Source organism: Acartia tonsa, chromosome 14 (assembly GCF_053477335.1).
Source record: "Acartia tonsa isolate MP-2025a chromosome 14, ASM5347733v1, whole genome shotgun sequence".
Lineage (NCBI taxonomy): Eukaryota > Metazoa > Arthropoda > Copepoda > Calanoida > Acartiidae > Acartia > Acartia tonsa.
Genome location: NC_137273.1, coordinates 34,549,014 through 34,561,939, shown reverse-complemented (window position 1 = coordinate 34,561,939; position 12,926 = coordinate 34,549,014). Strand labels below are relative to the sequence as shown.

At 33.8% G+C, this 12,926-nt stretch overlaps 1 long non-coding RNA gene across 1 annotated transcript; it reads right to left on the bottom strand.

Annotated features, from left to right (window-relative positions):
• Positions 1-286: 286 nt before the first annotated feature.
• On the bottom strand, positions 287-12,816 carry LOC145305215 (uncharacterized). Its single transcript, XR_013874531.1, has 3 exons — positions 12,765-12,816; positions 1,429-1,481; positions 287-359 (listed from the first exon to the last, which is right to left on the bottom strand). It is a non-coding gene; the product is annotated as an uncharacterized LOC145305215 (long non-coding RNA).
• Positions 12,817-12,926: the final 110 nt, after the last annotated feature.

Sequence of the window (12,926 nt, the reverse complement as noted above, 5' to 3'; positions counted from 1 at the left end):
GTGAGAGAAGATGCATTGGCATATATCATTAATGAATGTATAATTACTTGGATTTTACACAAGATTTTCATCTTCTCTAAAAGATCGAAACATCCCAAATCATGATACACAAAATTATCCCTTCTGTTGATTAAAATCAGTGGTTGAACGTTTGAACACTCAACTAAATAATTCACCAATGAAAATTCTCTAAAATCCCCAAAGTTGTTAACGTTATAATAAAACTTTGGGGACTATTATAATAAACAGCTGAATGTGTTCCCTCTTTCTCTCTTGTTGTACTTACTTTTCCCATATATATTCTCCCTTTCTGAATGTATGGTCACTAAATCTGATCTTTCTCCCAATGATTGACAATGCTTCCTGTTATTTCATGTTTATACTAGCTGCTACGCACCTAGAGGCCTCTAGAGGCACTTGAGGTGGGGGACTTTCCCCCAACTTTTTATTTCAAATTTAGTTTTGAAAAAAAAAATATTTTTTAGTTTCGGGGAACATTTTTTTCTACGGACAATTTTTATAGGGATGAAGGTGGTACTCCACCCAGGGGCGTCCAAGCTTTTTTTTTGGGGGGGGGTAAAAATTTTTTAAGGGGGGGGGTAATTCGTTTTTTTGGGGGGGGGGTAAAATGGCGCGCGAAGCGCGCAGCAATTTTTTTTTACCCCCCCCAAAATTTTTACACTCCGGGGGTAAAATTTGCTTGGGGGGGGGTAGGTAATTACCCCCCCTGAAATCTTTTGGCAGGGGTAAATCTAGTTTACCCCCCCAAAATTTACCCCCGGGGTAAAATTTTTGGGGGGGGTAATCTAAATTTTATTAAATATATAGTATTAAAAATGCGCGCGAAGCGCGCAAAAAAAATTTTTATTAGAGATTTTTTATTTTGGGGGGAGTATTTACCCGCCCAAAATTGTTTGGGGGGGGGTAAATATCCCCTTCTAAATGGTTGGAGGTGCCTACGGCACCCCCAGGGTAGGGGTAAATTTTAAATGAGGGGGGTAAAATGAAAAAAATTTTGGGGGGGGTAATCGCCCCATTACCCCCCCCCCCTTGGAAGTCTATGACTCTACCCCAAAATTATTAAAACCTTTATATAAGAATTAATTCCTAGGCAAGCCTTAGATAAATCGGTGATTTCCTCACAGTGCCTATCGAGCAATGAAACCTTATCTTCCTTATTTTTTAAAAAAAATTGAAATTCAGGGGAGGGGGGGTTAGTTTTTTGCACCTATGATTAGCCCATTTGGGGAGTATAAACCTTTTCTGGCTAACCAACACCTAATAAAACTAAAAAAATAAACAAAAAAAATCATAAGCCACACCCCAACCCTCCATTTATTTATCATTTCTGTGTTGGGATTCTTTTTTTAGAAATCACAAAACCTCATAAAATCCCTTAAAAAAATATTCAATGTCTGCTATATAAACATTCCTGGCATCGGTGTAGTTCATCGCAGTTTTCACCAATTTGTAACAATATCCTTAAATAAGGCAATTATATGTATGAGTAACAATTTATTGTTTTTAAAAGCGAAGATTTCTATAATTAGGGTCCGTCCGTCAGTCCGTCACGGTTAACTCTTTTCGTTAATTTAGGCATGTTAGAATTATCCTATCGATGTCAAACTTTGCATGGTGATTTCTGCAGTAGTTAGGTACTATTTAGAAAGGGTAGCAACTCTATAGTCATTACCAAAAAGTCCGTATGTCCATTTTAAACATGTTGATTTTGAACCTAGTAAAAGTGTCTGACTCTGATTATGACGTAAAAAAATTAGCCAATGAGAGGCCACTATAAATTTTACCAAAGGTCAATGACAGTGTATACTGGCCTCTCATTGGCTAATTTTTTTTACGTCATAATCAGAGTCAGGCACTTTTACTAGGTTCGTTGATTTTCTACTTGTTTGTCATTAAATTTTGGTATGTTAGAATTATCCATTTCATATGATTTTTGGAATACTGATTCCTATTACAACAAGGTACAAGCGAAGCATCTATATAATTAAGACCTAAAAATGTAAGTATGTCCTTAAATAGTTTTATGTATTCATGCAATAATAATCGGCTTATTCAGTTCTGACACTCTACAAGTGTTAATGTTCGTTTGTCCTTCAATTTCAGAGCTTCGCTTTTATGGATATTGACATCCTTGTTATATGATATTTATGGTAGTTGTTAACTTTGAAAGAAAATATAAATGTTTTGACTAATCCAAATTTGATGCCTAAGCTTTCAGAACCTTTTGGGAGCAACCAGGCAATTCTAACAATCAATTCTACAAAAAAAATCACGAAACCTTTGTTTGTAAGATGGGATTATATCTTGTTTTTTTAATGTAACTGAAGAGGGATGGGTAAGACGGAGAGGAAAAGGGTAAGGGGGTTGTGGGAATTTTCCTTCAGAATTGTTTGTCAGAATCGCATTCCCTTTTCCCTGGGAGCAACAAAACAAGAGGAAATTTTGAGCTTTTATTTGTTTTGGTTAGGCGCTTTGACACAAAATGCCTGTTCAGCAATTAAACCTTTCCCCTGATTATTATTGAAATAAATTGATCATAAGAGGGAGGATTTTTTCCCTCAGGGGGGACCTAACATCTACGGTGCCCTAACCCTGTGGGGCTACCTAATATAACCTAAACTAACGTTACCTAATGTAATAAACAAACAAACGAAAAATGCCTCTTCACCCCTTTTTTTCAATTTAAAAAAAAAAAATAAAAGTGTTTGCGTAGCTGTGCAAAATATTTTGTAGGGTTGTTTCGGCTACCTAATATAACCTAAACTAACGTTACCTAATGTAATTAACAAACAAACGAAAAATGCCTCTTCACCCCTTTTTTTCAATTTAAAAAAAAAAAAATAAAAGTGTTTGCGTAGCTGTGCAAAATATTTTGTAGGGTTGTTTCGGTACACGGGCTAACATGGCCATGTACGAGATCTTATAGTGCAGACGCACTTAAACCTGCTACTTCCCACATGAATCAAACTAGTTCAGTTACAAATACAAGTTTATTGTATGAAACGGTGGGCACTGAAACAAAAAATAACAAAATTAATAAAGATATATTAAAATGTTAAAATGTTTTGTAAAAGAAAATAAATCTTTTTTCTAATGGACATAATTGTCTTTAAAAAGGTTGCGTGATTTTTGAATTATTATTTCAAAAGCGTATAGAAAACTAGGCTTTTTTCTCCTTAAAATTAAATCAAAACATTATACGAGTTTATAATTCATAGATAAAATCATCATAGACTACTATAAAAATATTCTGATACAAAAATAAATCAATTACTTGGTCTATTTTTTAATGAAAATAAAAAAATTAATTTGCCTTCTTTGAAAATATCTTTCCATTCTAATTAAAATGCTTAAAAGAAATAAATATTTACTGAGTCTTTGATCATGACAAGCCGGGAAGCACTCAAGGTATATTACAAACATTAAAAATTTAGGCTCTGAGCTTAATTTTAGAGATATTGAGATGTCTGTCCATCTGTCTGTCAGTCTGTCCAACTGTCTGTCAGTCAATAATACTTTTAAGAAAATGTGATTTTCTAAGCTGCCATTTAAGATAGAAGGCTAAAATTCTTTGTCAACATTTAATTTGTTGAAAAACTGCTTAATACAGGATAATGTTTATGGACATACTTACATTTTTAGGACTTGATTATAGAGTTGCCTCGCTTATAACATTATAGTTTGTTGTCCCAGGAATTAATACACCAAAAATCAGATCAATCGGATGATTAGATCACAAAAAATTTGTTGTTAAAAAAGTAAAAAAATCAACATGTTTAAAATGGACGTACGGACATTTTGTTAATGGTTATAGAGTTGCTACGCTTTCTAAAACGTACCGAACTATTAAAGGAATCACCATCCAAAATTTTAAATTGATAGGACAATTCTAACATGCCTAAATTAACGAAAAAAGCTATCCGTTATGGACGGACGGACCGAACCTAATTATAGAAAAGCTTCGCTTTTAAAAAGAATATTTAGCAATCCTCATAAGAAAATAACAGGATGTTTGTTTAATAGGGGGGAACTTTAACGCCCCCCCCCCCCCCCCCCAAACCTATTAAGGTCCAGAAAGGGTACCGACCGTTTAGGGTTAAACATAGAGTAAATTCGCTACTAAAACTTAAACTCTAAAGTCATCCTAGATGTAACACGAATGTTATTTAGTTTCCTGCGAAGTTGTCTCCGATACAACCGCTAATTTTTAAAATCAAATTAATGTTTTTGATATACAAAATAATAATCCTTTAATAATATTTAGTGCATTTAAATATAGAATGTAAATATTCTAAATAGAAAAAAATAATTTCTATCTAGGCGTTGCAAAGTTTTAAGTTCGCCAAATTTGAGATATGCCAGAAAGCCGGACCCACCTTTTTCCCCACAACCAGGTTCTACATGTCATCTTGATAATGTGGTGTTTATACATTTACAATTTTTTTAAATAGGAAAATAATAAATGTAATTGTAAATTATCTTACAAAAATCTTGTTAAGAAAATATTTATTTTAATACAAAAATACAATTAACTTTAAGTCTGAACTATGATGCCCATTATTTTTTTTTCTTGGCTGTAATGAAATCACACTAAATCTGAAATCATTAGTAATTTGTAATTAGTATTCCATTCAGATCAGCAAAATAATAGTTTAGCAAATATTCTATCATTGTTTTAATACTTAGCAGTTACTTTCCAAAATATTATAGGTTCTTTTTTGCTATATTTATATTTTTAAGTTTGATTAGTTTTCATAGAAGTAACAATTTTTTTCTTGTAGTTCAAAGCACATTTATTTTGTAGTAAGGATAAAACACCTAATAAATAGTCCATCTGCTTGTAATTATATCTTTACTCATGAAATACAGGGATAAGTAAATGAATAATTTATTATTTTCATAAAATGAATTTCAAGCCTTAAACACAGAGTTTTTAAGTTAAAGTTAATTTTGCTATCATTTGTTGATGTTATCATGTTACTATTTTTTTAATCATACTTGTTTTATGTACTCTAAGATACTTAAGACTAAAACATGAAAATATATATAGGTATAAAGATTGAACAATAAAAAACCTTAAAATTGCCTTTAAATAATAGATTTATTCTTTGATGAAAATTGCAATTTACTTTGGTACTTTATTTAAATATTTTTGATCAATTTGCGTATCATATTATTTGAACTATTATGAATAGATCACGACGAAAAAACTTTCGTACGAAATTTCTAAACGTTCGAAAATTCTAATGATCACCTTCCGTATCAGAGCTACACTTTTGTTGATGTTGTCATCCTTGTTTAATTTAGGTTTGTTTATTGACTGGTATAGGGGAGCGCCCAATGGTGGTGAAATAAAATGTGTTGTGGTAATACACTTTAATTATCCTTGCAAAAAAAGTAACAGGATGTCCGTCTGTCTGGACAGGTATTGTTCTCGTCTACAGTTAATCTTCATATACGTCGAAAGAAAGTTTCATAAAAGGGAATCTTTACCAAAAGCAATGGTTGTCTATCTGATATAGCAGCGGAGAAATTCACATTTCTCCCAATAACAGTAGGTACGTTCTGTTGGACATACAGCCAATGGGAATTATTGAGTAGCTTTGCTACTTAAAAGTTGCATTTATAATAGGGCGGGTTTATATCGGAATTAGACAAAGAGGGGATATGCAACAGATAAAATTAACCTTTAAAACATTTCTGACCGAAAAAGAATTTTAAAAAATTGAGTTTTAGAACGCGACCACTAAAAAATATATTTCATTACTTATCAATATGCAAAGACGACATTCAATTTTTTTTTGAATCAGAACTATGGCTTCATGGTGCTCCCTGGAAAGGCCTTGAGGAGCTGAATCAGGAACTTTTGTCCGTTTCAAAATATCTCGTTCCTAGTCTTAAAAATCACTAAAAAACAACATTTTTTAAAGGTTTATTGAGAATTGTCCAATTTGTAGAGGTTTTTTAGATTTTCTCAGGCTAGGAACGAGATTTTTTGAAATGGTCAAAAGTTCCTGATTCTTCTCCTCAATGCCTTTCCTGGGAGCACCATGAAGCCATAGTTCTGATTCAATAAATTTTTGACTACCATTTACAAATAGCTATACAATTGAATGTCTGGTTGTCAGCGGTTTTGAGACTTAGGATAAATTTTAAATCATCCAGAGGTGTATTATACTCATACAAATCATTTGCAGATCCCCGCTTTGGCCTCAGAAAAAAAATGTCCAAAATCGACCCACCCTAATGTATAATGTATAAACTTCTGAATAAACAAAACTTTACATAGCTACTAGCGGCTTCTAGGGGCTTTTTTTTCCCATAGAGGTAATTTAAAAAAATGATGTACTATCGTGGGAATCATAACATCATCTATTACCTACCCAGCTGAAAAAAATGCGAATGGGTTGCAAATTTTTGCGCCTACTTAAATCAAATAATTGTGAATGGGTCGCCATTTTTTTTAGAGGGGGGGGGGGGTGTCCAACGCCCTAAGAAAATAGCCTAAAACCACTACAGGACCAGGAGGTATATTCCCTGAAGAGTAGAATCCGATCAGTTTAGTGGTTACCAAGATCTTAAGGGACAGACGGACAGACAGACAGACATCGTTCTACTGTGTATTATAGATAAAAAAGCAGTATTATTTAAGTTTATGATCTATTAGTAGAAAAGCCACTCTATAAATCTTGTTGTCTGTCCGTTAGTCAGTTCACCCGACCTTCAATTAGTCCAACCATAACACTATGGGGACATTGGATTTACTCAGCTGCTATAAAAATAATATCTCAAATTTTTCTATTCAACATTTCAACTATTTAATAGCAAGTTTTTGTTTTTTTAGCTTATTTGATGACCATAAAAATTGACGAAAAACTGTTGAATTTTATGTTTTAGTTAAAGGAGGGAAAAGCATGGGATGATAGGACTTGCGGATATAAGTTGTATAGTCTTTGTGAATATTCAGGTTTTATTATTAAAAGCGAAGCTTTTCTATAATTAGGGTCGGTCAGTCCGTCAGTCCGTCCGTTCGTAACGGATAGCTTTTTTCGTTAATTTAGGCATGTTAAACTGTCCTATCGATTTCAAACTTTGCAAGGTGATTTCTGTAGTAGTTAGGTACGATTTAGTAAGCGTAGTAGCTCTATAATCATTACCAGAATGTCCGTACGTCCATTTTAACTTTTTTACTTTATTAACAAAAAATTTTATGTGATATAATTATCCGATAGATCTGATTTTGGGTATAATGATTCCTGGGACAATAAAGTACAATGTTATAAGCGAAGCAACTCTATAATCAAGTCCTAAAAATGTAAGTATCTCCATAAACATTATCCTGTATCAAGCAGTCTTTCAACAAATTTACTTACAATTTTGCTTCGAATCTTATATATTTAAATTCTAATTATTCAGTTCTGACACTATACAAGTGGTAATATCCATTTGTCCTACCGTTTCTGTGCTTCGCTTTTATTGATGTTATCATCATTGTTTTTTTTCTATTCATTTCAAAGCTGAAATGAAGAGCTTCAGAAATGAAATACACTATCCCCACTGTTGGACATAATTTACTTTGGTAAAGATAGTAGTACTCTTATGGCACATGGTGCATTTACTTACACCATAAAAAACCTTAACTAGGGTATTGTACATATGTGGTATCTCCTAAGCCAGGGGGTAACTGGCAGTTCCTAAAAAAAACATTATTATTATTATGGTTCCTGTATCAGTTAGGTATAATTTAGAAAGCGTAGAACTCTGTAATAATTACTAAAAAGTCCGTATGTCCATTTTCAATATGATTAATTTTTAACTTATTTTAGCGTTTTGACAAAACTTCCCCTATGACATACATAACTTATTTTTAGATTTCTACATTAGAAATGTTGATTCCTAGGTTAATTAGTCAATAGATTATTCTGAAATTTAGGTGAGAACTTCAAAGAGCCCCCTAGATGTGATGAAGGGTGGATTGCAGAGCCATTGACAGGTAACAACAAAACTAAAGAGAATCTACATTGAAAATATTTGCATTACCCTTGTATTGGAAGTATAATAGTATGTTTCGCTTGTGAATCCGAACCCTTATCCTTTCTTTCTTTTCCTTATCATTATTGGGTAGTCAAGAGAACGCCAATTTTTAAATTTCATAATTGCGCACGGCATTCAAAACAATAAGTGCGCACCAAGCCAAAACAAAGGCTGCGAAGCCATCTTAATTTTTTCCTTTAACAAGCGCGGAGCTTTTGTGTGATGAAAACCCATGTATAGCATTGAAATGTGGTGTTATCCGTGCTGAATATACCTTGAGTGCTTCCCGGCTTGTCATGATCAAAGACTCGGTAAATATTTATTTCTTTTAAGCATTTTAATTAGAATGGAAAGATATTTTCAAAGAAGGCAAATTAATTTCTTTATTTTCATTAAAAATAGACCAAGTAATTGATTTATTTTTGTATCAGAATATTTTTATAGTAGTCTATGATGATTTTATCTATGAATTATAAACACGTATAATGTTTTGATTTAATTTTAAGGAGAAAAAAACCTAGTTTTCTATACGCTTTTGAAATAATAATTCGAAAATCACGCAACCTTTTTAAAGACAATTATGTCCATTAGAAAAAAGATTTATTTTCTTTTACAAAACATTTTAACATTTTAATATATCTTTATTAATTTTGTTATTTTTTGTTTCAGTGCCCACCGTTTCATACAATAAACTTGTATTTGTAACTGCACTAGTTTGATTCATGCAGAAAGTAGCAGGTTTAAGTGCGTCTGCACTGTAAGATCTCGTACACGGCCATGTCAGCCCGTTTACCGAAACAATGAAACGGTATTCAAGTCCAGACAGCCAGATGAAAGCCAGTGAAGTTACCGTGCAAGTGTTGAATGTGATTAAATTCCACACGTGACTATAATTGTAATTAGTGCTAAAAAAAGTGAAAATGCCACCTAAAAAGTCTAGGTACGAAATATTGTCGGACAGATTGCCCAAGGCAGTTGAGGCTTTAACCGAAGAGTTAGACAGAGTGATGCAGATAGTGCAAGATACTGCTGATATCAATGTTAATCTCGGAAAGGAATGTTTCCTTGTTCATGATATGTATAGAAACCTTGAACGTACCATGAGCGGTTTTACCCAGCTGGATGTGTTAATCCAAAATGACGATAACCTACAAGACTTATATAGTGATGTTGTCATGGCACAAAAGAATTATAGTGAACTAGATGCGACATTAAAAGCCATAGACGAGCTAAAATCAATTAATAGTGAGATTTCAGTTCTTGGCGAAGATTTGCCAGCTCATAAAAACAGTTTGAGCCAACGTTGTATGCAGATAATTAAAGTGATAAAAGGTGATTACATACCTTTACCTGCTAAGATTATCAGTGACATGACGAAGTTGATGGAGACGTTGGCGAAGGCCAAGCAAGAGCCTGTTATGCCAACCTCGGGTGCTACGGCAGATTCTTTCCAGCTGCCGCCATTTGGCATTCAATCATTTGCTGCCGGTTCGATGTTTTCACCTCATGGATACATGAGTCGGATTGATGAAAAATTGTTGCCCAGTTTCAACGGGCAGGAATCTTCCTACGCACAATTTAAGGAAAATTTCCAGAAGCTTACTACTGATTATGAACCTTCCTACCTTCAGATGTTATTGAGCAGTGAATGAGTAATGAAGGACAAGCCATTGCGTCTGCAGTTACAACAGATTGCAACGCACGCAGCTCAGTGGATTTATTTGGATCAGCTGTTCAAATCTAGAACCAGACAGATGTTGTGTATTTATAATCACTGGGACAAAAAAGGTAAATTGTCCGAGAGCGGTCAGATTGTAAGTGCGCTTGCCAAGTTCTCCGGTGCAATAAACCAGCTCGAGCAGATAACCAAGGCACCGGTGTCCTGGATAGGAAACAGGTTTTTTTTGACATACGTCTCACAAGACCTATGTAGTCATGACCGGGAGACAATGACGGTTCAGTACATGACTTTCGTTAAATCACAGCTGATCATTTTTGTGGCTTTTTTTGAAAATTACTTTTATACCCAAATTTTCATAGTTTTTCCTTCAAAAATCACAATTTTTCTCACTTTTGCAGCTTAGTTAACTTAAATTTACACAAGAAAAGTATAATAAATAAAGCTGAACTAAAAAACTGTGTTATCATTAATAACAAAATCTTTAAGAATCTTGAATAATCTAAGATTTGTAGTCTAGAAATGAAATAAGAGTTATTTGAAGTAAATATTTGAATTGATGTCTAAACAACTCTTGTAATTAACTTTTTTAAAAATATTTCATGTCCCTGTTGCATGCCTCATGACATATTATATTTTTAAAACAAGTTTCCTTGAAATATTAACAAGTTATCCTGCTCAATATTGGTTCCTGGCTGATTTGATGTCTCAACATCAAAACAATATCTGCTTGGAGTATAACATATATATCCACAACCACAGTTGCCATGTTTAAAGTTCATATTACCATATATACCAGGCTACAATTGAATATACAACCAGTCCTTGGTTCAAAAGAGCTTAGTAGAAGGTTAATATTTTTAACAAGTGGGATTATCACTTGTAAGTGTTTGACATGAACTTGGAATCCGTGTAAAGACCAGTCTATAGCTGGTCTTGATTGAGTCTCTACCTTTTGTACACACTGCTTGTCTTTACTACTTATTAAATGTCATAGTGAGAACCATGGAAGGTTTTACAAAGGTGAATGATTATAGATACAAATTGGATTCTAAGCTGAATGAATAATTTGCAAGATAGTGTATTCAAGATAGTGTAAGAGCAGCTAACTGACAGGAAAGCACTTGGCTCATAGCTTGAAGAAAATAATAGTAGCTTATTACTACATGCACTTACAATCTGACCGCTCTCGGACAATTTACCTTTTTTGTCCCAGTGATTATAAATACACAACATCTGTCTGGTTCTAGATTTGAACAGCTGATCCAAATAAATCCACTGAGCTGCGTGCGTTGCAATCTGTTGTAACTGCAGACGCAATGGCTTGTCCTTCATTACTCATTCACTGCTCAATAACATCTGAAGGTAGGAAGGTTCATAATCAGTAGTAAGCTTCTGGAAATTTTCCTTAAACTGTGCGTAGGAAGATTCCTGCCCGTTGAAACTGGGCAACAATTTTTCATCAATCCGACTCATGTATCCATGAGGTGAAAACATCGAACCGGCAGCAAATGATTGAATGCCAAATGGCGGCAGCTGGAAAGAATCTGCCGTAGCACCCGAGGTTGGCATAACAGGCTCTTGCTTGGCCTTCGCCAACGTCTCCATCAACTTCGTCATGTCACTGATAATCTTAGCAGGTAAAGGTATGTAATCACCTTTTATCACTTTAATTATCTGCATACAACGTTGGCTCAAACTGTTTTTATGAGCTGGCAAATCTTCGCCAAGAACTGAAATCTCACTATTAATTGATTTTAGCTCGTCTATGGCTTTTAATGTCGCATCTAGTTCACTATAATTCTTTTGTGCCATGACAACATCACTATATAAGTCTTGTAGGTTATCGTCATTTTGGATTAACACATCCAGCTGGGTAAAACCGCTCATGGTACGTTCAAGGTTTCTATACATATCATGAACAAGGAAACATTCCTTTCCGAGATTAACATTGATATCAGCAGTATCTTGCACTATCTGCATCACTCTGTCTAACTCTTCGGTTAAAGCCTCAACTGCCTTGGGCAATCTGTCCGACAATATTTCGTACCTAGACTTTTTAGGTGGCATTTTCACTTTTTTTAGCACTAATTACAATTATAGTCACGTGTGGAATTTAATCACATTCAACACTTGCACGGTAACTTCACTGGCTTTCATCTGGCTGTCTGGACTTGAATACCGTTTCATTGTTTCGGTAAACGGGCTGACATGGCCGTGTACGAGATCTTACAGTGCAGACGCACTTAAACCTGCTACTTTCTGCATGAATCAAACTAGTGCAGTTACAAATACAAGTTTATTGTATGAAACGGTGGGCACTGAAACAAAAAATAACAAAATTAATAAAGATATATTAAAATGTTAAAATGTTTTGTAAAAGAAAATAAATCTTTTTTCTAATGGACATAATTGTCTTTAAAAAGGTTGCGTGATTTTCGAATTATTATTTCAAAAGCGTATAGAAAACTAGGTTTTTTTCTCCTTAAAATTAAATCAAAACATTATACGTGTTTATAATTCATAGATAAAATCATCATAGACTACTATAAAAATATTCTGATACAAAAATAAATCAATTACTTGGTCTATTTTTAATGAAAATAAAGAAATTAATTTGCCTTCTTTGAAAATATCTTTCCATTCTAATTAAAATGCTTAAAAGAAATAAATATTTACCGAGTCTTTGATCATGACAAGCCGGGAAGCACTCAAGGTATATTCAGCACGGATAACACCACATTTCAATGCTATACATGGGTTTTCATCACACAAAAGCTCCGCGCTTGTTAAAGGAAAAAATTAAGATGGCTTCGCAGCCTTTGTTTTGGCTTGGTGCGCACTTATTGTTTTGAATGCCGTGCGCAATTATGAAATTTAAAAATTGGCGTTCTCTTGACTACCCAATAATGATAAGGAAAAGAAAGAAAGGATAAGGGTTCGGATTCACAAGCGAAACATACTATTATACTTCCAATACAAGGGTAATGCAAATATTTTCAATGTAGATTCTCTTTAGTTTTGTTGTTACCTGTCAATGGCTCTGCAATCCACCCTTCATCACATCTAGGGGGCTCTTTGAAGTTCTCACCTAAATTTCAGAATAATCTATTGACTAATTAACCTAGGAATCAACATTTCTAATGTAGAAATCTAAAAATAAGTTATGTATGTCATAGGGGAAGTTTTGTCA